The sequence below is a fragment of the Siphateles boraxobius genome, unplaced genomic scaffold (assembly GCF_051911475.1).
Source record: "Siphateles boraxobius isolate OS27281-9 unplaced genomic scaffold, OSU_SipBor_1 5, whole genome shotgun sequence".
NCBI classification, from domain to species: domain Eukaryota; kingdom Metazoa; phylum Chordata; class Actinopteri; order Cypriniformes; family Leuciscidae; genus Siphateles; species Siphateles boraxobius.
The window spans coordinates 722,362-748,582 of NW_027509141.1; the positions used below are offsets into that span (position 1 = coordinate 722,362).

Below are 26,221 nucleotides of genomic sequence, written 5' to 3' on the forward strand. Positions count from 1 at the left end.
GCCGGGGCGGCGGCCCAAGACATTGACAAAGACGAAAACTAAGGACATTTACTCTATAATTTGATTTTATTTTAGTTAGTTTTGCCAAACACACATTACAGTTTTAGTTAGATATCGTTTTTTTGTAATGCCTCGTTTTTATTTAGATTTCAGTTAACGACAATGTTTTTTCCCACCTAGTTTTGGTTTTTCGTTCGTTTTCGTTAACGATTATAACCTTGGTGAGTGAGTGCAAGAGTGAGCGACGGAAGAGGTGTGTGAGTGAGCGTGAGAGTGAGCGACTGAAGAGGAGGTGTGAGAGTGAGCGCAAGAGTGAGCGACGGAAGAGGAGGTGTGAGAGTGAGCGACAGAAGAGGAAGAGTGAGCGCAAGAGTAAGCGACGGAAGAGGAGGTGTGTGAGTGAGCGACGGAAGGGGAAGAGTGAGCGCAAGAGTAAGCGACGGAAGAGGAGGTGTGAGAGTGAGCGACGGAAGAGGAAGAGTGAGCGCAAGAGTAAGCGACGGAAGAGGAGGTGTGTGAGTGAGCGACGGAAGAGGAGGTGTGTGAGTGAGCGACGGAAGAGGAGGTGTGCGAGTGAGCGACGGAAGAGGAAGAGTGAGCGCAAGAGTAAGCGACGGAAGAGGAGGTGTGAGAGTGAGCGACGGAAGAGGAAGAGTGAGCGCAAGAGTAAGCGACGGAAGAGGAGGTGTGTGAGTGAGTGACGGAAGAGGAAGAGTGAGCGCAAGAGTAAGCGACGGAAGAGGAGGTGTGTGAGTGAGCGCGAGTGAGCGACGGAAGAGGAAGAGTGAGCGCAAGAGTAAGCGACGGAAGAGGAGGTGTGTGAGAGTGAGCGCAAGAGTAAGCGACGGAAGAGGAGGTGTGAGAGTGAGCGACGGAAGAGGAGGTGTGTGAGTAAGCGACGGAAGAGGAAGAGTGAGCGCAAGAGTGAGCGACGGAAGAGGAGATGTGTGAGTGAGCGACGGAAGAGGAAGAGTGAGCGCAAGAGTAAGCGACGGAAGAGGAGGTGTGTGAGAGTGAGCGCAAGAGTAAGCGACGGAAGAGGAGGTGTGTGAGCGACGGAAGAGGAGGTGTGAGAGTGAGCGAAGGAAGAGGAAGAGTGAGCGCAAGAGTGAGCGACGGAAGAGGAGGTGTGTGAGTGAGCGACGGAAGAGGAAGAGTGAGCGCAAAAGTAAGCGACGGAAGAGGAGGTGTGTGAGTGAGCGACGGAAGAGGAAGAGTGAGCGCAAGAGTGAGCGACGGAAGAGGAGGTGTGTGAGTGAGCGACGGAAGAGGAAGAGTGAGCGCAAGAGTGAGCGACGGAAGAGGAGGTGTGTGAGTGAGCGACGGAAGAGGAAGAGTGAGCGCAAGAGTGAGCGACGGAAGAGGAGGTGTGTGAGTGAGCGACGGAAGAGGAAGAGTGAGCGCAAGAGTGAGCGACGGAAGAGGAGGTGTGTGAGTGAGCGACGGAAGAGGAAGAGTGAGCGCAAGAGTAAGCGACGAAAGAGGAGGTGTGTGAGAGTGAGCGCAAGAGTAAGCGACAGAAGAGGAGGGCTGCGTCCGAAACCGCATACTCAATGAGTAGGTACTTAATTTCAATAAGTACTTACTTAACTTAAGTACTTACTTAACTCTGTTTTCAACAGAATTGCTGATCCTGATCCTGATCGATTGCTCCTGTCTGCCTTGCTGCCTGCTGTGTTTTGTTTGCTTCGAGGCTGTAAGCTCCGTCTAAGCCTCGTATTAGCTTTGTATTTCTTTCTGTTTTGAACCATCATTTACTACCATATCTAGTTGTTTATACTACTAAATACAGCTTAGACAACATCTCAGATTAACCTGACATCGCTAGCTTCCGTTATTGTTAGCACAACACGCTAGTAACTCGCTAGCCTGTTAACGCGCCACCCGTGCGCTCAGTTATTTATTTATTTTTCTCTCGCGCGCCCGCGCCTCTGAGTTCATAAAAAGCCCAGGTAAGTAAGAATCAGTCAACAAATACGGTGAGTAATGTCTTGTCCTGTTATTGTCACCTGCACTTCATGTTACATGTTTAGCATAGCCTTCCCCGTCGGCAATATAGGGTTTATTTGTGATAAATGCAAGGAGACAGTCAGGCTGACGGAGAAGATTTCAGAATTAGAAACACGCATCCAAACTTTAATTGAGGATAGTAAGTGTGCCAGAGCTTTAGATACTATTTTGGATGCACCTAGCATAGTGAACTCTTTACATGATTCGGTTCCGGCTGAATTATTGCCTGTGCAGCCAGGCAGATGGGTGACAGTGAGGGATCGCTCTAGTCGCGGATCAAAAAACCAAAAAACCGTTCCGATTACCATAACAAATCGATTTGCCCCACTCAGTGAAACACCCACTGAGAATTCTGTTGATTGTGCCCTGGTAATTGGCGATTCTATTACACGGAACGTGAAAATAGGGACACCAGCCAACATAGTCACATGTTTGCCGGGAGCCAGAGCGCCTGACATCAAAGCAAATTTAAAAGTGCTGGCTAATGCTAATCGTAAATTCTCTAAGATTGTTATTCACGTCGGCACTAATGATGTTCGACTTCGCCAGTCGGAGATCACCAAAATTAATATTAAAGAGGTGTTTGAACTCGCAAGTACGATGTCAGGCACTGTAATTTGCTCTGGCCCCCTTCCTGTTCGAAGGAGTGATGAGATAGTTAGCAGATTGTCATCACTAAATGGCTGGCTGTCTAAGTGGTGTCCGCAAAATAATATAGAATTCATAGACAATTGGAAAAGTTTTTGGGGCAAACCTGACCTGTTGAAAAGAGATGGTATTCATCCCTCCTGGGATGGTGCTGCTCTTCTCTCTAGTAATTTGGCTCATAGTCTTAGAGACAAAACATGACAATCTGGGGCTCAGGTCAGGAAGCAGACAAACTGGCTAAACCGACCGTCTGCTAGCGGCCTCGTGTCACCAAGGTCAGATAAATCCCATCACATACAGCCTCTTTCACCTAGATATCATCATATAGAGACTGTGTCTGTTCCCCGGATTTGGAAATCCAAAAAACTTCCAAACCGATCTAAGGTTAAAAATGTAATTGATATTCAACAAATAAAAAATAGATATAATACAGATGAACAAACGATAAAGCTAGGGCTACAGAATATCCGATCCCTTATGTAACGGTGGCAGCCCCAAATCCAGTTTGGGTTTTTTTAAAATGTGTCTTTTAACTTAAATTGTTCGGGCGCCAGACAAGTCAAAACTTGTCAAATAATAAAAAAACATATGGAAGGAAGTTCAGTTTCCCGGCAGATAGCTCCACCACTGTTAAACAAATTAATCCCTTCCAATAACCGCAATAACATAAAAATGGGGCTTAAATGACACACATTCACAGATTCAAGGTTTCAGTCAAAATTGTTATTTGTGAAAACATTTCAAAAATAAATAAAAGGTTACACGAAGTTCAATTTTTCACACAGTTTGTATTTTTTTCTCTCTCACATGACAAAACAGTAAAGAGAGTGCGGTTCAAGTCCAATTCAAGATTTTCCAAACAAAAAAAAACAAACAAAAAAAAAATCATGAGAGCTTGAGTCGTTAATGTCTTAAGTTCGTACCAAAAAAAAAATACTCTGGTGTATGGGTGTGTGGATTTGTAATGAGCGTGTATGTGTATGTGTGTGTGTGTGTGTATGTGTGTGTGTGTGTGTGTCAGCGTTTGGCCACGTGAAGCAGTCTGTGTAGCGGCCCCAAATCCAGGCCGGGAAAAGAGTTTGGCTTTTACGTGAAGTTAAAAAGTGGGAAGGAGAGTTCGAAGGCTTTGATGTGAGGTTAGAAAGTGATGGACACCAAGATCAGTACCTGATGCAGGCGTATCAAACTGGATAGTGTTGCACCAGGCAACGCAACGAACCAGGAAGAGCGGTGTTTCTCCGTCACTTTGGCCGTCACACCCAGCAACGCATACACAGGATTCCCAGCAGATAATAGCGGCAACGTGAGTCCCACATCAATAACCTGAGACAGGCGAACCAAACTGGATAGCGTGGCTCCAGGCACCGCAACGAACCAATAGCTGTATTTCTCCGTCCCTTTGGCAATCGCACCCAGCAGCGCATGTAATTTCCAGCCGACAATAGCAGCCACGTCTTTCAGGTAACTTGTGTTCCACTTCAATAACCTACACGTGTATTTTCCTCTCTCCCTTTTCTCTCACTTCCGTTCTCTTTTATCTTCCATTTCCCCATTGGTTTCCGCCCATAAGGAAATGTGAAAGAGCCGATATGGATCGCTTTTCTCCATATCGCCACATTCTCCCTCCCTGGAAAAAAACAACCCATGGTTGTGCCAATGTGTATAATTTAAAATCCAACAAACTCGTCTTCATCAGAAGATTCATTGAAAAGTTGACTGAGTTTTTTCGTCTCTTGGTAGTCTAGCTCTTCAGCTGTGGGAAAGCATGGCTTCAGGTTGCACACATTCACGATGCGAACATCTTCGCCAGTGGACTCTAGTGCTACCTGGAAGTTCAAAGGACCGACCTGTTTGATGATACGGTAAGGCCCTTTCCACTTTTGAGCCAGTTTTGCCGTAAAGTGACGTTGGGCACTAGACTGGGGAAATGTTCTCATCCACACACGATCCTTTTCCTTGTGTGTGACATCTCGTCTGTTTTTATTGTAGTTTCGCAACTGTCTCCTTTGTGCTTTTTTACAGCATTCCATGGCTTTGGACTGAAGCTCAGCTAGGTGGTGGACTGTGTCGTAAGAGGTGCAGTCTGGAGTTAGATTCTTTCCATGTAACAACTTGTCCATGGGACTTTGCAGTTTTCTCCCCAAATGAAGCTCTGCAGGAGTCATCCCAATCGTTTCCTGGACAGCTGAATTAATGGCAAAACGAAGTTCGGGTAAGTATTGGTCCCATTTTGTGTGATTGTTGTCCACATAGGCAGAAATCATACATTTGAGCGTACGATTGACTCTTTCTGTCATGTTTGTTTGTGGATGGTAGGCTGTGGTTAGTTTGGGTTTGATACTCCACTTTTGGCAAAGTTCTCTGAACAATGATGACACAAATTGCGTACCTCTATCCGACAGAATGTAGTCCGGCACCCCCCAACGGGTTAGAATTTCCTTCCGGAGAAGTAAGGCAACAGTCTGTGCGTCGGAGTTTCGCATGGGAAAAAATTCCACCCAACGGGAGTAGTAGTCTACAAAGACTAGGAGGTACACATTTTGCTTAGTGCTACGTGGCATTGGTCCCATTATGTCTACTCCAAGCATTTCATTGCAATGGGTGGTGGTGATTTGTTGAAGTTTTCCAACAGGTTTTCGATTCTCTCCCTTAAGTGTCTGACATTTAATACACTTCTTAACATGATGTTTTATGTCAGTCCACATTCCAGGCCAGAATGCAACATCATGGATCCGCTTGTAGGTCTTATAGATACCTACGTGACCGCTCCAGGGGTCCGAGTGGTAGTGATGTAGAATGGATGACACAAGGCTGGTAGGAATGTAGACTCTATAATGAACTTGATTGTTCGGTAAGTGAGTTTTGTGATAGAGTTTATCCTCCAGTACCTCATATTTATTTTTTAGAGGAGAATCCTTTTCTGCGAGTGCTTGAAGTGTGTTGGTAATTACAGAGTCTTTGTGTTGCTCTTCCCAGATCGTGGCTGGAGACAACGGAAATACAGCATTCTCCTATTGGCTAGCGTACAGGTTACAACTGGTGTGAATCCGAGACAGAGCATCAGGTGCCATATTCAGTTTCCCTTTTCGATATTCAATAATAAAATCAAACCTCTGAAGTCGCAAGGCCCACCGGATGAGGCGACTCGTGGTTTTTTGTGGAAGACATTACCCATTGTAGTGCAGAGTGGTCCGTGATGACAGTGAACAATTTGTGCTCTAGATAGTGCTGCCATTTCTCCAAGGCCCAAATTACAGCCAAACACTCTTTTTCAGTGGTTGAATAATTTGTCTCTGCTTTGTTCAGGGTCCTGCTAGCATAGGCAATAACTTGTTCCAATCCTTTTTCCTTGCGCTGGGTCAGCACAGCTCCCAAACCAGTATCACTGGCGTCTGTGTACACAGTAAAAGGAAGTTGAAGGTCCGGATGGCCAAGAATTGGAGGAGAGGTAAGACAGCATTTTAAATATTCAAAGGCTTGCTGACATTGTGGTGACCAGATAAAGGAACGTCCTTTCTTTTTCAGTGCATTTATGGGTTCAGCGATACTGGAGAAGTTTGGTACAAACCGGTGGTACCACCCGGCTAACCCCAGGAAACGCTGGACCTCCTTGACATTGGTAGGCACGGGATATTCTCGTATAGCCTCCACCTTACTTGGGTCTGCAGTGATGCCTTGGACTTTGACGACATGTCCTAGAAAGGTTATTTCCTGAAGGCAGAACCTGCTTTTCTTTAAGTTAATGGTTAGGCCCGCTATTTGCAACTTGTAAAGAACAACCTGTAGGTCGATGAAGTGTTGAGCTACAGATGGTGAGTAAATAATTATGTCATCGATGTAAACGAAACAAATGTCTCCACGCAATTCTCCAAGAACCCTCTCCATCAGCCTTTGGAAGGTTGCTGGGGCATTTTTTAACCCGAACGGCATAACATTAAACTGGAACAATCCTGATTGTGTTGTGAAAGCAGTTTTTGATTTACTTTCTTGATCCATGTTTACTTGCCAGTAGCCACTGTTAAGGTCGATGGTGGAGAAGATGGCTGCTCCAGATAATGATTCCAATATTTCAGTGATGTTGGGTAAAGGGTAGGCATCATTCTCTGTAATGGCATTAACTTTCCTGTAGTCTACACAAAACCTAAGACTTCCGTCTTTTTTAGGGACTAAGACGACAGGTGAGGCCCATCCAGAGTGTGACGGTTCTACAATGCCAGCAGTCAACATCTCTTCTAGCTGCTCTTTTATGACAGCTTGTTTAGTAGGAGTTGTGCGGTACGGTCTTTGTTTTATAGGAACTTGGTGGGTAGTATATATGTGATGCTGCATAACTTCAGTACGTCCTGGACGCATGGTACAAACGTGAGGGTTTGACTCGAGGATCCGCCGTAACTGTTGCTTGCCTTCCGGAGGTAAGTGGGCGTCATGTACAGCAGTGTCAATTAATGTATTTTCATCTAGGCAAGCAGGTGGTTGAGCTGTGTTAAATTGAGGAGGAACAGACGTTAGTAAGGAGAGGCTGTTAGGGTTTCCCGGCTTTTCCTTTAGATGTTGGGAACTGAAAACTGGTACACTCACATTAGTTGGCTGGAAAGGATAATCTTCTTTAGGATTAGACTGAAATGAATATCTTTGGTCTGCTACATTGATTTGCAGCCCACTGAAGAAGATAAAGTCCAATCCTACTACAACTACATATGCCAAGGCTTTGGCTGAAAGAACAACAGCCGGTATGGTGAATACCTTTTGATGTAGAGTGATTGGCACGTTTATCCAACCTAATGGAGCTTCTGCTTCTCCATTGGCTAGGTAGAGAGGACCTTGGGTCCATGGATGGAGTCTTTGTGACGTGAACTCCTCTTTCCAGAGGTTCTCATGTATGAGGGTATAACTAGCTCCAGTATCAACAATAGCCTTTCCTTTCCAGGTGCCAATACCAAGTGGTATAACTAATTGTTGTGGAACAGCAATAGGTGGTGGTTTCTTACCAGTGGCTGGTGTCTTGCGAGAGGTAGTAGCAGACACAGAGCGATTTCCAGGTGGACAAGTACCTTTAGAGGCTGGAAATGTTGTCCGCTTGCTACTGGAAGAAGGGTGTTGGTTGGTGGACTGAGGTGACTGGGACTGCGAGGTGACAAAGTGAGGACAACTGCCGGGTGAGTGATGTCCTTTACATCGCCAACATTGCACTACAGGTTTCTCTGCTGGTCGGTTGGAAAGAAGTCTTTGCTGAGTAGATATGGGTTGCTTAGAACTCACATGTTTTTCATATTGCAATTGTTGTTCATAACCTTTTTCGAGCTGTTGCCCTAATTTCACGAGTTCATCAACGGTGTTAACTCGACTGCGTATCTGGCTTGCGAGGTAAGGGTTTATATTTTTTAATATCATTTTCACCAATTCCCTGTCCGTCAAGGTGGGTTTCCACCTTTTGCAGAGGGCTCTGTAGGTGAATGCAAAGTCTCTAATGCTCTCTCTTTCTCCCTGTGTTCTTGTCCTTACTCTTTCAGCCAGCTCATCTTCATAATCCTCTGATAGGAAAGCAGAGAGAAAAATGGATCTAAACTCCTCCCACGTGGTTATAGAGGATCGTGCAACTTCCCACCAGTCCCGGGCAGTACCGTAGAGGACAGTACGGAAAGTGGCCAGGATGTCAGCATCAGCAAGAGGGTGTAACGCCAAAAAATCCTGACATCGAGTTATATAGAGCAAGGGGTCTAAGTCATCTGACTGTCTCCCAAAGGTAGGAAAAGTAATTTTAAGATGATCACTTTTTACAGCAGGAGCAGTGAGTAGAATAGGGGCTGGAACTGGTGATGTAGATGAAACTGAACTGGTCAGCGGTAAGGGTGAGTAATCTCTTGTCTTCAAATCAGTCATTTGTTTCTCCTGTCTTTCAAACCTTTTCTCGAGTTCAGTTTGTAAGCTGTTTACAGCTGCACACAGTGTGTTAGTGGTTTGGGTGCACTGGTTGAGCTCTGTAGACAACTGGTCATGATTTCTTTGATGGGTTACCAGATAGGATTTGATGTCTTGCTGAACCTCCACTTGAAGTTGGTCAATCATGAACCTCACTTCAGACACATAAGTGGTCTTAGCTTGGTTAAGTTCATCAGAAATCACATCCTTAAATGATTTAGTGAGTTGATCAGCCTCTTTCTTCACATGTTGTTTGCAGTCAGAAATGTGAGTGAGCACTTCCTGTTGGTTGTACTTGAATTTATCAGCGAGTTTAGAGATCAGACTCTCGTGATGTACAGACATGGTTTTCAGTTCTTTAGCGAGTTCACCTATAGATCGCTCATGGGTTTGTATATGCTGTGTCAACATGTCCCAATTTCCCTCCACTTGAGTGAGTTGATGCATTCCTCTTCCAGGAGTTGATAAGATACCAGGCAATTCCCGCTGTGCCGCTGGAGAGAGAGTTGAAGGCTCAGGTGATGTACATATCTGCATGACGTCACCATTCGGTTCCTGTTCCCAGGTGAAGGGTTGAACAGGAGTACTGCCATCTAGTGGTGAAGTTGCAAACCGCACATGGGTTCCTGGGAAGTCAGTGTTGCTGGCTTGAGTGGGAGTGAAGTGGAGAGGAGCACGAAGGAGTCCAGGTGAAGAAAGTGGAGGACGGAGTGCTGGAGGCCAGACCGGGGTAGCAACATCTGGTGCCGGTGGTTCCATCTCCACAAAAGTGGATGGAGAGAGAGGAGTGGTCGCCATGTTTGATTGTCAGTGTATGTGTAGTTAGTGTAAAATGTAATGAAATGCAAGTTGAAAAAAAAAACAATGTAAACACGTTTGAAAATAAATACAGAATACACCACAGTTCAGTGTGACTGAAATGTCTATCCCAACAATTCCCACTTCAATTCACAAAACAAATAATTAGCTTTCAATTACACAAATAATTGTTCTTCAGTTTTCACATTAATCAGGTCAATCAGTTTGGCATTTCAACTAAGGGGTGAAAAATATTTTCCCACAAAACTTTTCAAAAAAAAAAATATAGGTTTCAGTTCAGTATATAAGCCACAATTTCACGAACACAAAACAAGGCAATTTAAAGTGACAATACCCAACATTCAAGTTTTATATGTCCAGGTTTCAAATTTCAATGTGTAAATTTTTCAAGTTTCAAGTCCCTGTTCAGGCGCCACTTATGTAACTGTGGCAGCCCCAAATCCAGTTTGGGTTTTTTTAAAATGTGACTTTTAACTTAAATTGTTCGGGCGCCAGACAAGTCAAAACTTGTCAAATAATAAAAAAACATATGGAAGGAAGTTCAGTTTCCCGGCAGATAGCTCCACCACTGTTAAACAAATTAATCCCTTCCAATAACCGCAATAACATAAAAATGGGGCTTAAATGACACACATTCACAGATTCAAGGTTTCAGTCAAAATTGTTATTTGTGAAAACATTTCAAAAATAAATAAAAGGTTACACGAAGTTCAATTTTTCACACAGTTTGTATTTTTTTCTCTCTCACATGACAAAACAGTAAAGAGAGTGCGGTTCAAGTCCAATTCAAGATTTTCCAAACAAAAAAAAACAAACAAAAAAAAAAATCATGAGAGCTTGAGTCGTTAATGTCTTAAGTTCGTACCAAAAAAAAAATACTCTGGTGTATGGGTGTGTGGATTTGTAATGAGCGTGTATGTGTCTGTGTGTGTGTGTGTGTATGTGTGTGTGTGTCAGCGTTTGGCCACGTGAAGCAGTCTGTGTAGCGGCCGCAAATCCAGGCCGGGAAAAGAGTTTGGCTTTTACGTGAAGTTAAAAAGTGGGAAGGAGAGTTCGAAGGCTTTGACGTGAGGTTAAAAAGTGATGGACACCAAGATCAGTACCTGATGCAGGCGTATCAAACTGGATAGTGTTGCACCAGGCAACGCAACGAACCAGGAAGAGCGGTGTTTCTCCGTCACTTTGGCCGTCACACCCAGCAACGCATACACAGGATTCCCAGCAGATAATAGCGGCAACGTGAGTCCCACATCAATAACCTGAGACAGGCGAACCAAACTGGATAGCGTGGCTCCAGGCACCGCAACGAACCAATAGCTGTATTTCTCCGTCCCTTTGGCAATCGCACCCAGCAGCGCATGTAATTTCCAGCCGACAATAGCAGCCACGTCTTTCAGGTAACTTGTGTTCCACTTCAATAACCTACACGTGTATTTTCCTCTCTCCCTTTTCTCTCACTTCCGTTCTCTTTTATCTTCCATTTCCCCATTGGTTTCCGCCCATAAGGAAATGTGAAAGAGCCGATATGGATCGCTTTTCTCCATATCGCCACACTTACTTCAAAAGCGCTCATAGTTAATGAAATGATTTCAGATTATAACCTAGATGTGCTGTGTATGACAGAAACCTGACTAAAACCAGACGATTACATTACTTTAAATGAGTCCACCCCGCATGATTACTGTTATAAACATGAACCTCGCCTGAAAGGCAAAGGGGGAGGTGTTGCTGTAATTTATAGTAATATTTTCAAAACCACTAAAAAATCTAGTTTTAAATATACTTCTTTTGAAGTGTTGGTGCTTAATGTAAAAATATATAATGTAAACGATAAATCAAGTTTGAGAATTCTGCTGGCAACAGTATACAGGCCACCAGGGCACCATAAAGATTTTATCAAAGAATTTGCTGACTTTCTATCAGAATTAGTATTGACTGCAGATAAAGTCCTAATTGTTGGTGATTTTAATATACATGTAGATAATGAAAAAGATACATTGGGATTGGCTTTTAAAGACATTCTTAACTCTATTGGAGTTAGACAACACGTGTCAGGACCTACTCATTGTCGTAATCATACTCTAGATCTAATATTATCACATGGAATCAATGTTGATGCTGTTGAAATTCTGCAGCAGAGCGACAACATCTCAGATCATTATCTAGTCTCATGTAAATTACATTTAGCCAAGGCTGCAAAGCCAACTCCGTGTCACAAGTATGTTAGACCTATCACTTCTGCCACTAAAGATTGCTTTATCAATAATCTTCCTAATCAGTTTCATCATCTCAGCATCCCAGATAGCTTAGAAGAACTTGATATTGCAACAGAAACTTTTAACTCTCTCCTTTCCAGCACTTTAGACACAGTTGCTCCGTTGCGCTTAAAGAAGATTAAAGAAAATAGTCCAACGCCGTGGTACAACGAGCACACCCGGGCCCTTAAGAGAGCAGCCAGAAAAACGGAGCGCAACTGGAAGAAAACAAAACTAGAGGTATTTCGGATTTCATGGAAGGAGAGCTCGATTGCTTACAGAGAGGCTTTAAAAGCTGCTAGATCTGCTTATTTTTCAACCCTATTAGAAGAAAATAAACATAATCCTAGGTATTTATTTGAAAAAGTGGCTACACTAACGAAAAAGAAAGCTTCAAGCCCAGAAGTTTCCAAGAAACACAGCAGTAATGACTTTATGAACTTCTTCACTTATAAGATTGATAATATTAGGGACAAAATTATAACTATGCAACCGTCTACTACAGCATCGCATCAGGGAGTGCATTATGGTCTCCCTGAGGTAAAATTTGATTCATTCATTGCCATAGGAGAGGAAGAATTTTGCAAACTCGTTAAATCATCTAAATCGACAACATGTATGTTAGACCCTATACCGACTAAACTATTGAAAGAGATGCTTCCAAAAGTCATAGATCCTCTTCTTAACATCATTAATTCGTCTTTGTCTCTAGGATACGTACCAAAAAGCTTTAAGCTGGCTATGATTAAACCACTTGTTAAAAAAACGCAACTTGATCCTACAGAATTAGTCAATTACAGGCCGATCTCAAATCTACCTTTTCTATCAAAGATATTAGAAAAAGCAGTATCCTCACAACTGTGTTCCTTTCTTGAAGGAAATGATATCTGCGAGGATTTCCAGTCAGGATTTAGACCGCACCATAGCACTGAGACAGCTCTCATTAGAGTCACAAATGATTTGCTCTTATCATCCGATCGTGGTTGTATCTCTCTATTAGTGCTACTCGATCTTAGTGCTGCATTTGACACCATTGACCACAACATTCTCTTAAATAGACTAGAAAACTATGTTCGCATTAGTGGAATTGCACTAGCATGGTTTAAATCATATTTATCTGACCGCTATCAGTTTGTAGCAGTAAATGAAGAGATGTCTTATCGATCACAAGTTCAGTATGGCGTACCACAAGGCTCAGTTCTCGGACCGCTGCTTTTCACTCTGTACATGCTACCTTTAGGAGATATCATTAGGAAGCATGGCATTAATTTTCACTGTTATGCTGATGATACTCAGCTCTATATTTCTTCCAAACCTAACGAAACTCACCAATTCACAAAATTATCGGAATGCATAGTTGATATAAAAAATTGGATGACTAGTAATTTCCTACTACTAAATTCTGAAAAAACAGAGATTCTAATTATTGGACAAAAAACTTCCACACTTAATAACCTAGAATACCGTCTAACACTTGATGGCTGCTCTGTTAAGTCTTCGTCGTCAGTTAGGAACCTGGGTGTGCTCTTTGATACCAATCTTTCATTTGAAAGTCACGTGTCTAGTGTCTGTAAAACCTAATTTTTCCATCTTAAAAATATATCTAAATTACGTCATATGCTCTCATTGACAAATGCGGAACAACTAGTTCATGCGTTCATGACATCAAGGCTAGATTATTGTAATGCTATTATGGGTGGTTGCCCTGCACGCTTAATAAACAAACTACAGCTGGTCCAAAACGCAGCCGTTAGAGTTCTTACCAGAACCAGGAAGTACGACCATATTAGCCCGGTTCTGTCAACACTGCATTGGCTCCCTATTAAACATCGTATAAATTTTAAAATATTGCTGATTACTTACAAAGCACTAAATGGTTTAGCTCCCCAGTACTTGAGCGAGCTCTTAACGCATTATAGTCCTTCACGTCTATTGCGATCTCAAAGTTCTGGCCAGTTGATAATACCTAGGATATCTAAATCGACTGCTGGCGGTAGATCCTTTTCCTATTTAGCACCAAATCTTTGGAACAATCTTCCTAACATTGTCCGGGAAGCAGACACAGTCTGTCAGTTCAAAGCTAGACTAAAAACACATCTCTTTGACCTAGCATTCACATAACACTCTATAGACTTCTATAATTCAATATTAGGCTGCTTAGATTAGGTCAGCCGGAACTGGGAACACTTCCCTTAAATCCTGATGTACTCGTAAGAAGAATGGCATCTACGCTAATTTTAGTGTCTTTGTTTATCCCGAGGTTTTCCCGCAGCCTGCCGGATCCAGGCTGTTTCCAGATCTGACGAAGGACTTTCGCCTGGACCCGATAACAATGCAGCGCTGAAGTGCCGACTAGCCTCTCCCTATGGAGGATCCCTATACCACTCTACAGATAAAGCCTTGTGGAATTTTTTGGTTCGCGTACCTACCCGAAGTGATAAGATAAAATAAAATTCTGCAAAATTTATAGACAAGACAAGTAGTTTGTTTAGGCATGGTTTGTAAGAATTACAAACCTGCGCACATATATTCAAACGCACATAACTATAGAATCAATTCTTAATGCGCATGTGAACGCCATCAGCGTCTATCACAGGTTCACGTTTAAAGTCTGTTTAGAGAGAACGGTGTCGTCTTAGCGGCCCCTAATTTAATAACAAATGATCATTTAGACGGAAGTGAATCAATCAAAACTAACTTTAGCTGGAAAAAACATTTTTCAAGAACCACGATAAAACTAAACCAATCTCTGTTACCTTAAATTATATGTTTGTCTCTGTAAAGCTGCTTTGAAGCGATCTACATTGTTAAAAGCGCTATATAAATGAGGATGACTTGACTTGACTTAACGAGCTCTAAAAGAGTAGGTACTTTATAGCCAAATCTCGTTGAGTATGAATGCGAACCGGACATCTGCCATGTTGACGTTATCATGTGACCTACGACGCGTTATCACAAGTGCAACAACTTAAAAGATATGAACGACACGTTTAATTAATCTCTGTAATATCTTGATATTGATTAAACCTGCTTATTTTGTGATTGTAGTATAATCAATACATTTAGGGTCGATTTAAGTTCTTATTTTTAACGCTTCTAATGTGACCCACAGTTTAAATATGCTATATATATATATATATATATATATATATTAATACTTATATATAACACCTTAAATATATAATTTTTAATTACAAAAAACCTAAATCGTCATCTCTTGAATATGTTTTTAATTTCTTTATTTTAAATCCAAAATGTTCACCCACAAGCAAAAAGCCCTTTTGGGCCCCTAAGGGCTGTCCTTTATGTTTTCCTCTTTTTCTTTTTGAATGTTTCATCCCTCTGGATTATAAATAACAACAACAACAACATTAGTTTGTTTGTACCGCTATTATTCAAAGATATTTAAACTTGTCATTGTTCTTTTTTCCCTGTGTATATAATATCATATTATGATGGATGCAAACCCATATTTATGTTTTCTGTCATTATGATTGTTCATCCTGATCTTGTATGTAACCATAAGTTCTGCAATAAAAAATGATATGAGCGACAGGTGCACTAACACCTCATAACATCAGTAACTCGACAGCCATACCTAGAACAGTTTTCCTCAGCGTTTGTAATGTCTGCACATTGCTCACAGCACACGACTGCTCGAAGATCTCACCTTTGGAGAAGACTGTTGATTTTTATACTAGAAAAATGTAAGTATCACTCCTTAAAAAACAAGATTACCCCAGAATGAATTGCATCGCTAGCCCACCCCAAAACTTACACAATAATAATGATAAATGCTGACCAAAACTTTTTTTTACAGAAAATTGTATATTTTAGTAAAAACAAGCAAAATGTAATTTGTTTTGTCATATGACATATGCATGAATACACACTAGATAAATGCAGTAAATACAGTTATAGTCAAGCAATGAATTAAAGCATAAATATATTAAATAATTGTATTTTATTTACTGACAACAACAATAAGAAACATGGATAAGTAAAATAATGAATAAAAGTAACCATCAGAATAAACAAATGCATATACAAGTCAACAACACAAACAAAGCTTTATTCAAACTACAAGCATGTATTTACAGGCGCTGAACCCCTCATCCTACTGCCATCTCCACACAGCGGTTCTCATTCTGTGGCTTTATTCTGATGAATCAGCTGACCACCAGGTGACCGTGCCTCCGTGCCGGAGGTTGTTCTGAGGCGATAAGGGCCGGTGGAGTGATGGAGCGTCTCATCCATGGCACCATTTCCAGGATTCAGCTCCGGGCTCTCCATCCTCAGTGCTCACACCAGTCTGCAGACATTTCAGATCCGAATGAGAAAAGTGCTGTAATAACTGTGTTTGAAATTACAATAATTAAAATAAACTACAACTTAAGATTTAAATAGATTTTGTTATTCATTTCTGTAGTATACTCACTCAAAGCCTTTGATGCAGCATTCAGCTTCATGAGCCACTCTCCACTCCCCCAAATGTTCCTCAATTTATCAACAGTACTAATGGACAAATAAAATAGATAACATGTTTGCTTACTTTATAGATTTGTGTATTTACCTTACTTACAGCACATTTATCTAATGTAAACAGTGTTGCCACAACAGTAAATTCTAAAATAGCACACATACATCAGATGTCTATTTCATGTTGTGATGTGCTCATCTGCAATACTTATAGAGGATTTTCTTGTCAGATGTAAATAGACATTTAAAATAAGCATCTTTAAGAGGTATATGGTTTATGTACATCTACTTTGGAGATGTGTGCTTACTGGAGCTCTCCTGATAGCAATACACAATAACGTGTTTTTACAGCAAAATGTGACGGGAGTGTGTGACGGGACAGGAGCGAGTGGGAGGAGTGTGTGATGGGAGCGTGTGACGGGAGGGAGTGGGAGGATTGTGTGACGGGAGTGTGTGACGGGAGCGAGTGGGAGGATTGTGTGACGGGAGTGAGTGGGAGGAGTGTGTGACGGGAGTGTGTGACGGGACGGGAGCGAGTGGGAGGAGTGTGTGACGGGAATGTGTGATAGGAGCCTGTGACGGGAGTGAGTGATGGGAGTGTGTGACGGGACGGGAGCGAGTGGGAGGATTCTGTGATGGGAGTGTGTGACGGGACAGGAGCGAGTGGGAGGATTGTGTGACGGGAGTGTGTGATGGAAGCGTGTGACGGGAGTGTGTGACGGGACGGGAGTGTGAGACGGGACGGGAGCGAGTGGAAAGATTGAGTAACGGGAGTGTGTGACGGGACGGGAGCGAGTGGGAGGAGTGTGTGACGGGAGTGTGAGACGGGACGGGAGCGAGTGGGAGGATTGTGTGACGGGAGTGTGTGATGGAAGCGTGTGACGGGAGTGTGTGACGGGACGGGAGTGTGAGACGGGACGGGAGCGAGTGGGAGGAGTGTGTGAAGGGAGTGTGTGAAGGGAGTGTGTGATGGGAGTGTGTGATGGGAGCGTTTGACGGCAGTGTGTTAGAGAGACCGAGTGTGTCTGAGAGAGCGCTCGACAGTGTGTGAGAGACCGAGTGTGTCCGAGAGACCGAGTGTGTCCGAGAGAGCGCTCGACAGTGTGTGAGAGACCGAGTGTCCGAGAGAGCGCTCGACAGTGTGTGTGAGAGACCGAGTGTGTCCGAGAGAGCGCTCGACAGTGTGTGAGAGAGACCGAGTGTGTCTGAGAGAGCGCTCGACAGTGTGTGAGAGAGACCGAGTGTGTCTGAGAGAGCGCTCGACAGTGTGTGAGAGACCGAGTGTGTCCGAGAGAGCGCTCGACAGTGTGTGTGAGAGACCGAGTGTGTCTGAGAGAGCGCTCGACAGTGTGTGTGAGAGACCGAGTGTGTCTGAGAGAGCGCTCGACAGTGTGTGAGAGACCGAGTGTGTCCGAGAGAGCGCTCGACAGTGTGTGTGAGAGACCGAGTGTGTCTGAGAGAGCGCTCGACAGTGTGTGAGAGACCGAGTGTGTCCGAGAGAGCGCTCGACAGTGTGTGAGAGAGACCGAGTGTGTCTGAGAGAGCGCTCGACAGTGTGTGAGAGAGACCGAGTGTGTCTGAGAGAGCGCTCGACAGTGTGTGAGAGAGACCGAGTGTGTCTGAGAGAGCGCTCGACAGTGTGTGAGAGACCGAGTGTGTCCGAGAGAGCGCTCGACAGTGTGTGAGACACCGAGTGTGTCTGAGAGAGCGCTCTACAGTGTGTGTGAGAGACCGAGTGTGTCCGAGAGAGCGCTCGACAGTGTGTGAGAGACCGAGTGTGTCCGAGAGAGCGCTCGACAGTGTGTGTGAGAGACCGAGTGTGTCTGAGAGAGCGCTCGACAGTGTGTGAGAGAGACCGAGTGTGTCTGAGAGAGCGCTCGACAGTGTGTGAGAGACCGAGTGTGTCTGAGAGAGCGCTCGACAGTGTGTGTGAGAGACCGAGTGTGTCCGAGAGAGTGCTCGACAGTGTGTGAGAGAGACCGAGTGTGTCTGAGAGAGTGCTTGACAGTGTGTGAGAGACCGAGTGTGTCCGAGAGAGTGCTTGACAGTGTGTGAGAGACCGAGTGTGTCCGAGAGAGCGCTCGACAGTGTGTGTGAGAGACCGAGTGTGTCTGAGAGAGCGCTCGACAGTGTGTGAGAGAGACCGAGTGTGTCTGAGAGAGCGCTCGACAGTGTGTGAGAGACCGAGTGTGTCTGAGAGAGCGCTCGACAGTGTGTGAGAGACCGAGTGTGTCAGAGAGAGCGCTCGACAGTGTGTGTGAGAGACCGAGTGTGTCCGAGAGAGCGCTCGACAGTGTGTGTGAGAGACCGAGTGTGTCCGAGAGAGCGCTCGACAGTGTGTGTGAGAGACCGAGTGTGTCCGAGAGAGTGCTCGACAGTGTGTGAGAGACCGAGTGTGTCCGAGAGAGTGCTTGACAGTGTGTGAGAGACCGAGTGTGTCTGAGAGAGCGCTCGACAGTGTGTGAGAGACCGAGTGTGTCCGAGAGAGTGCTCGACAGTGTGTGAGAGACCGAGTGTGTCTGAGAGAGCGCTCGACAGTGTGTGTGAGAGACCGAGTGTGTCCGAGAGAGTGCTCGACAGTGTGTGAGAGAGACCGAGTGTGTCTGAGAGAGCGCTCGACAGTGTGTGTGAGAGACCGAGTGTGTCCGAGAGAGCGCTCGACAGTGTGTGTGAGAGACCGAGTGTGTCCGAGAGAGCGCTCGACAGTGTGTGTGAGAGACCGAGTGTGTCCGAGAGAGTGCTCGACAGTGTGTGTGAGAGACCGAGTGTGTCCGAGAGAGTGCTCGACAGTGTGTGAGAGACCGAGTGTGTCTGAGAGAGCGCTCGACAGTGTGTGAGAGAGACCGAGTGTGTCTGAGAGAGCGCTCGACAGTGTGTGAGAGACCGAGTGTGTCCGAGAGAGTGCTCGACAGTGTGTGAGAGAGACCGAGTGTGTCTGAGAGAGCGCTCGACAGTGTGTGTGAGAGACCGAGTGTGTCCGAGAGAGCGCTCGACAGTGTGTGTGAGAGACCGAGTGTGTCCGAGAGAGCGCTCGACAGTGTGTGTGAGAGACCGAGTGTGTCCGAGAGAGCGCTCGACAGTGTGTGTGAGAGACCGAGTGTGTCCGAGAGAGCGCTCGACAGTGTGTGTGAGAGACCGAGTGTGTCCGAGAGAGCGCTCGACAGTGTGTGAGAGAGACCGAGTGTGTCTGAGAGAGCGCTCGACAGTGTGTGTGAGAGACCGAGTGTGTCTGAGAGAGCGCTCGACAGTGTGTGTGAGAGACCGAGTGTGTCTGAGAGAGTGCTCGACAGTGTGTGAGAGAGACCGAGTGTGTCTGAGAGAGCGCTCGACAGTGTGTGAGAGAGACCGAGTGTGTCTGAGAGAGCGCTCGACAGTGTGTGAGAGACCGAGTGTGTCCGAGAGAGCGCTCGACAGTGTGTGAGACACCGAGTGTGTCTGAGAGAGCGCTCTACAGTGTGTGTGAGAGACCGAGTGTGTCCGAGAGAGCGCTCGACAGTGTGTGAGAGACCGAGTGTGTCCGAGAGAGCGCTCGACAGTGTGTGAGAGAGACCGAGTGTGTCCGAGAGAGCGCTCGACAGTGTGTGTGAGAGACCGAGTGTGTCCGAGAGAGCGCTCGACAGTGTGTGTGAGAGACCGAGTGTGTCCGAGAGAGCGCTCGACAGTGTGTGTGAGAGACCGAGTGTGTCCGAGAGAGTGCTCGACAGTGTGTGTGAGAGACCGAGTGTGTCCGAGAGAGTGCTCGACAGTGTGTGAGAGACCGAGTGTGTCTGAGAGAGCGCTCGACAGTGTGTGAGAGAGACCGAGTGTGTCTGAGAGAGCGCTCGACAGTGTGTGAGAGACCGAGTGTGTCCGAGAGAGTGCTCGACAGTGTGTGAGAGAGACCGAGTGTGTCTGAGAGAGCGCTCGACAGTGTGTGTGAGAGACCGAGTGTGTCCGAGAGAGCGCTCGACAGTGTGTGTGAGAGACCGAGTGTGTCCGAGAGAGCGCTCGACAGTGTGTGTGAGAGACCGAGTGTGTCCGAGAGAGCGCTCGACAGTGTGTGTGAGAGACCGAGTGTGTCCGAGAGAGCGCTCGACAGTGTGTGAGAGAGACCGAGTGTGTCTGAGAGAGCGCTCGACAGTGTGTGAGAGACCGAGTGTGTCTGAGAGAGCGCTCGACAGTGTGTGTGAGAGACCGAGTGTGTCTGAGAGAGTGCTCGACAGTGTGAGAGAGAGACCGAGTGTGTCTGAGAGAGCGCTCGACAGTGTGTGTGAGAGACCGAGTGTGTCCGAGAGAGCGCTCGACAGTGTGTGTGAGAGACCGAGTGTGTCTGAGAGAGCGCTCGACAGTGTGTGTGAGAGACCGAGTGTGTCCGAGAGAGCGCTCGACAGTGTGTGAGAGACCGAGTGTGTCCGAGAGAGTGCTCGACAGTGTGTGAGAGACCGAGTGTGTCTGAGAGAGCGCTCGACAGTGTGTGTGAGAGACCGAGTGTGTCTGAGAGAGCGCTCGACAGTGTGTGAGAGAGACCGAGTGTGTCTGAGAGAGCGCTCGACAGTGTGTGTGAGAGACCGAGTGTGTCCGAGAGAGCGCTCGACAGTGTGTGAGAGACCGAGTGTGTCCGAGAGAGTGCTCGACAGTGTGTGAGAGACCGAGTGTGTCTGAGAGAGCGCTCGACAGTGTGTGTGAGAGACCGAGTGTGTCTGAGAGAGCGCTCGACAGTGTGTGTGAGAGACCGAGTGTGTCTGAGAGAGCGCTCGACAGTGTGTGAGAGACCGAGTGTGTCTGAGAGAGCGCTCGACAGTGTGTGTGAGAGACCAAGTGTGTCCGAGAGAGCGCTCGACAGTGTGTGAGAGACCGAGTGTGTCCGAGAGAGCGCTCGACAGTGTGTGAGAGACCGAGTGTGTCCGAGAGAGTGCTCGACAGTGTGTGAGAGACCGAGTGTGTCTGAGAGAGCGCTCGACAGTGTGTGAGAGACCGAGTGTGTCTGAGAGAGCGCTCGACAGTGTGTGTGAGACTGAGAACGAACGATCCCAGAGATCTCCAGATACTCGCCCACATCCTGAGCCTCGGCTGGCGAACACACACACACACACACGACTAACATCATCATAATTTGGCTTGTCCAGCAGAGGGAGCATGTGAGGCTCTTCTAGATCACAGCACTAACATAACATCAGTGAGTGAGTGAGGAATAATAATCCAGCAACATAAACATCCTAGTTGAGAACAACATCGCTCACACACACACACACACACTGATCTGGTCAGCTTTTCATCAGGAAGTTGAAAAGCATTTCAGATCACGAGTGAGCAGAGGAGGTGCTCATTTTTTATTAATGAGCATCATTTACCACAGCGAGGCACAATCCATTTATTTAGTGAATACCAATTTATGTAAAACCATGAAATTGGCAAAGTTCAGCAGAACTGAAAGATCACAGACACAATAAATACACTTAATGTTTTCACACACAAATATATATAATAATTATGTAGCTTAATTAAAACTAATTTTAGATTTATAATATTAAATTTTCAGTGTATAAATTGGGTGTTTATAAAAGATCGAAACCCTGTAATAACGTTGGTCCCTCACATCAGGATGATCGTGTCGTCTAGAACAGGGTTTCTCAACCTTTTTCCTAATGCGACACACTTTTTTTTTGTATGTCAATACGACCCACTTAGGCGGGAAATAAATCAATAGCCTAACTGAAATGCCTCTTTAGACCTAGGCTACACCGTAGGCCTATATGCTTATTATAAATCATTTCACGAATATACGAATAAACACAAATATTTTCAATAATTAGGCAGACTATGAGGCAAACTGTTTTTTTTACTCACGTTAATGTGACACTTAAGAGTGCCACTCAAAACTGATCATATCCAGACGCGGTGGAATCTGGAAAAGTGCAACTCGTAGTGTCACACACACACACACACACACACACACACACACACACACACACACACACACACACACACACACACACACACACACACACACACACACACACACACACACACACACACACACACAGAGTCACCAAACAGCATAAATGTGAAGGTTGTGTTTCTGTTCAATGACTAACATGAACCCTTCAGTATAAATGTGTTATTTAAGATGAATCTAAACCTAAATCACTAATCGAGAGAGTGAAAGGAGCACATCTCATCTGACCAGTTTCAAAGACATTTTTAATGTTTGAGACTCACAGCCAAAGTGACTCGATTACAGACACATGACACACGAGTGGGTTAATGTGCAGACTGAGCTGGTTTAGAGCTGGTTTAAGGCTCAGAACTGGTTTAATTTTACACTGATAACACTTGATTAATGTTCCAGCTGGTAAAAAGCCTTCATCTCTGACCTTTAGTGACCTGATGTGGAGAGCAGAGTCTCCAACCATCACTGCATCTATCCAGTGACACACACACACACACACTTTGAAAGCCACGTTTCTAGCATCTGTAAAACCGCATTCTTCGATCTTATAAATATATCTAAATTACATCATAAGCTTTCAATGAAAAATGCAGAACAGTTAGTTCATGCGTTCATGACATCAAGGCTAAACACTTTTTGAAAGATCAAAAGAAAGGGCTAAAGAGGTTGATAAAGCTTACGCTAGTGAGATCAGTGCTTCACATGACGATCTCAGAGCTTCTTTCGAAAGTTTGGCAACCAAAGCTAATCACATTCTCTGTTAAGTATTCGTCGACAGTTAGGAACCTGGGTGTGCTCTTTGATACCAATCTTTCATTTGAAAGTCACGTGTCTAGTGTCTGTAAAACCGCATTTTTCCATCTTAATAATATATCTAAATTACGTCATATGCTCTCATTGACAAATGCAGAACAACTAGTTCATGCGTTCATGACATCAAGGCTAGATTATTGTAATGCTCTACTGGGTGGTTGCCCTGCACGCTTAATAAACAAACTACAGCTGGTCCAAAACGCAGCCGCTAGAGTTCTTACCAGAACCAGGAAGTACGACCATATTAGCCCGGTTCTGTCAACACTGCATTGGCTCCCTATTAAACATCGTATAAATTTTTAAATATTGCTGATTACTTACAAAGCACTAAATGGTTTAGCTCCCCAGTACTTGAGCGAGCTCTTAACGCATTATAGTCCTTCACGTCTATTGCGATCTCAAAATTCTGGCCAGTTGATAATACCTAGAATATCTAAATCGACTGTCCGGGATTTTTTAACATCGTCCGGGAAGCAGACACAGTCTGTCAGTTCAAATCTAGACTAAAAACACATCTCTTTGACCTGGCATTCATATAGAACATTATACATTTCTATTATTCAAATCAGTTAAATGATTATTAGTCACCAAATGAAAGTTATATCTCTCATTCTCAAGCAGCTCTCTCAGCCGGAACCGGGAACACTTCCTATAACACCTGATGTACTCGCTACATCATAAGAAGAATGGCATTTACGCTAATATTAGTCTTTCTGTTTATTCCGAGGTTTACTGAAGTCAGCCGGATCTGGGCCGGATCCGGATCAGATGGTGGACCTGCGCCTGGACACGACCACAACGCATCCCTGAAGTGTCAGCAGAGATTGTGTCCACTAGACTCTCCCTGTGAAGGCCTCATCGGCACTGATCCTCCACACACTCGTCTCCAGACACGCGTGATGACTCCGGTCTTCACACAGATGAACTGCATAATATAATGTTCCGATCCAATCTGACCTCTGACCTGTAATGCTCCTGAATCATAATCATACTCTGTTGGTTCGTTGGCCAGAGGAGAACTGAGTGACTGAGTCTGGGTTCTCACAAGGGTTTTTTCTCCATTCTGTCACTGATGGAGTTTCGGTTCCTGTCACTGTTGCCTTGGCTTTTGGCTTGCTTAGTTGGGGACATTTAATATTCAACAATATTATTGATCTGCCTTACTTAAGGTAGACGATGATGCAATTTTCAAAAATACGGCTGTCCATCATCATATACATGACGTAACGATGTCACACATCACGACCGACGTTCGACCAATCCGCTGATGTTCTGGCAGTTTAAAAGGCCCCATTGACAAGGAGTGAGCAGATCAGCACCAGATCTCATTCAACACCCGTGCCTTTGGGTTAAAATGTCAATAGAGTCATGATCACGACACATTAATGTTTGTTTATGCGGTGATTTCGAAATCAACACACCTTGGGGTTTGTTTATTGTTGTTGTTGATGTATTATTGGACTGATCTGAGAGAATGCACTGTTTCAGCGCTAGATCACTCAAAACTCGTATTAAGTGCAGGTGTGTGCGTATGACTTATCCCTGTGTTACACACGGATAATCTGATTCAAACGCAGTGTGTTGCAGGTAGTAACCACTTAGCGTTTCTTGTTTCTTGATTTCGAATTCTACTGATTGTTGGCCTTTATAAATCCATCTTCAAAAACAACGGTAGATAGCATTGTTTTTGTTAGTTAGTTGAAGAGTGTTTGCCATACACTGTATCTTTTCTGTTTTAGCCAGCGTAGTTTATTTAAGGCGTCGTATACGTTGAAGATATCGGGTTTGTTTCTGCATTTTTCTTTTGGTAGGTAATTTTAGAGGTTTGGGTTAAATAGTTATGGAAATTCTGTTTTGATTATTTCATTGATTTGGCGACGCTCTTGTTTTCTTGGATTTCTGTTTACTTGTCTTTCTTTTATACTTATAATCTGTTTTGTAAACTCATTGCAGCTTTTCAATTAAAACATACTTAACGTTAATTTTTCTGCTTCTTGGTGGTTTCTGCTACTTGCACCCATGGCGACAGTTGTATCTCACTTAAATGTTGCACAATCATCCTGTTAACATCTTCAAGCACGTAACACACACACACACTCACACATACTCTCACACACATGCACACACTCACCACATATTGTGTCTGTGTTGAGGATTGTCAGAGGGAACACTTCCTTTCTGTCTAAAACGCACACCAGAACAATAAACCTCCCGAGTTTGATCCATTCTGAAGATGAACGCCATTTGGCTGTAATTTATTTAGTCAGGAGCCGTCCTTTATTTTGTGCTGCGTCGCAGGGCTGCTCGTATTAATCTTGAGGAAAACTTGCACAGCCAAGTGGATCTTCTCTAATTGTATAAAGATTTATGATTTTGCAAAAACAAAACTGCACCATACAATACAAAGACTAATGAACATGTTCCTGCATTGAAAACAAGAATGGGTGCTTTTCTGCTCCCGGGAGGCAGCGGGAATAAATCTGGCCAAAAACACTGAAGTGAAGAACATGAGCGCCAGTAGAACCTGCACATGTGACTTAGTAGAGCTTCAAAACAGCTTTACAGAAAATCATATCAATGCTTATCAGAGAAACTAAACACCGGTCGAGAAATGCTTAAAAGCCAAGCTGAGTGCACTGCATTGTGGGATACAGCATTGCATGCATGCATTATGACAATTGCAGAAGATCATCCCAGTGTTTCACACATACAGAGCATCTGCAGTACATACTAAATATTCAGCAGTGAGACTTTCTGTACACTTTCATGCAGAAACTCATATTTTAAGAGAACTTAATATGCTTTATTTCATGATCATCAGTGTTGCTGTTTGATCATGAAAAAGCTCCAGGTCTTTATATCAGCGTCAGTGTTTCTGAACTCCTGAAACGCCTCCATTGTAGTTTCTTCCGGGAACAAACACGTCACAATATTCCTCATTTAAATAATTCACACTCAGAATAAAGGGGCTGGGCATGGTTGAGTTAGTTAGTAGTGTTTCTCACGAGAGAAGCAGCGCGAGTCACTTCTCTCTTCTGCAGAATATTACGAGATTAAAAAATATTAAGAATTTAAACAAATTTGCACAGCAAGAAGAAAATAGCTGTCTATGAAAGAGGACAACTAAAAGAAAAAGTCTTGCTATATCAGTGCAAGTAAAAGTTGTGACGTTAATTTATAAAGTTGATAAAGGTATAGAGAGAATTGAAATCCAAGTTCAGTTTGCAACCCCTTCCCTGGAACATCACCTGCCCCGGACCAGGGCTGCGTTCAGCCCCGACAAAACGTTGCACAACGTTTATTAAACAGAAACGGTGATACGTTGAACACGCTGTTCTGATGACGCAAG

General features: G+C 44.4%; 1 protein-coding gene and 1 long non-coding RNA gene across 2 annotated transcripts in view; one reads left to right on the top strand and one right to left on the bottom strand.

Moving 5' to 3' along the window:
• nuf2 (UF2 component of NDC80 kinetochore complex) overlaps nucleotides 1–26,221 on the bottom strand; it is a 162,559-nt gene that overhangs the window by 92,493 nt on the left and 43,845 nt on the right. The gene's annotated exons all lie outside the window — the stretch shown is intronic.
• Nucleotides 15,207–16,055, top strand: LOC143711989 (uncharacterized). The gene is made up of 2 exons (XR_013194947.1): nucleotides 15,207–15,358; nucleotides 15,752–16,055. It is a non-coding gene; the product is annotated as an uncharacterized LOC143711989 (long non-coding RNA).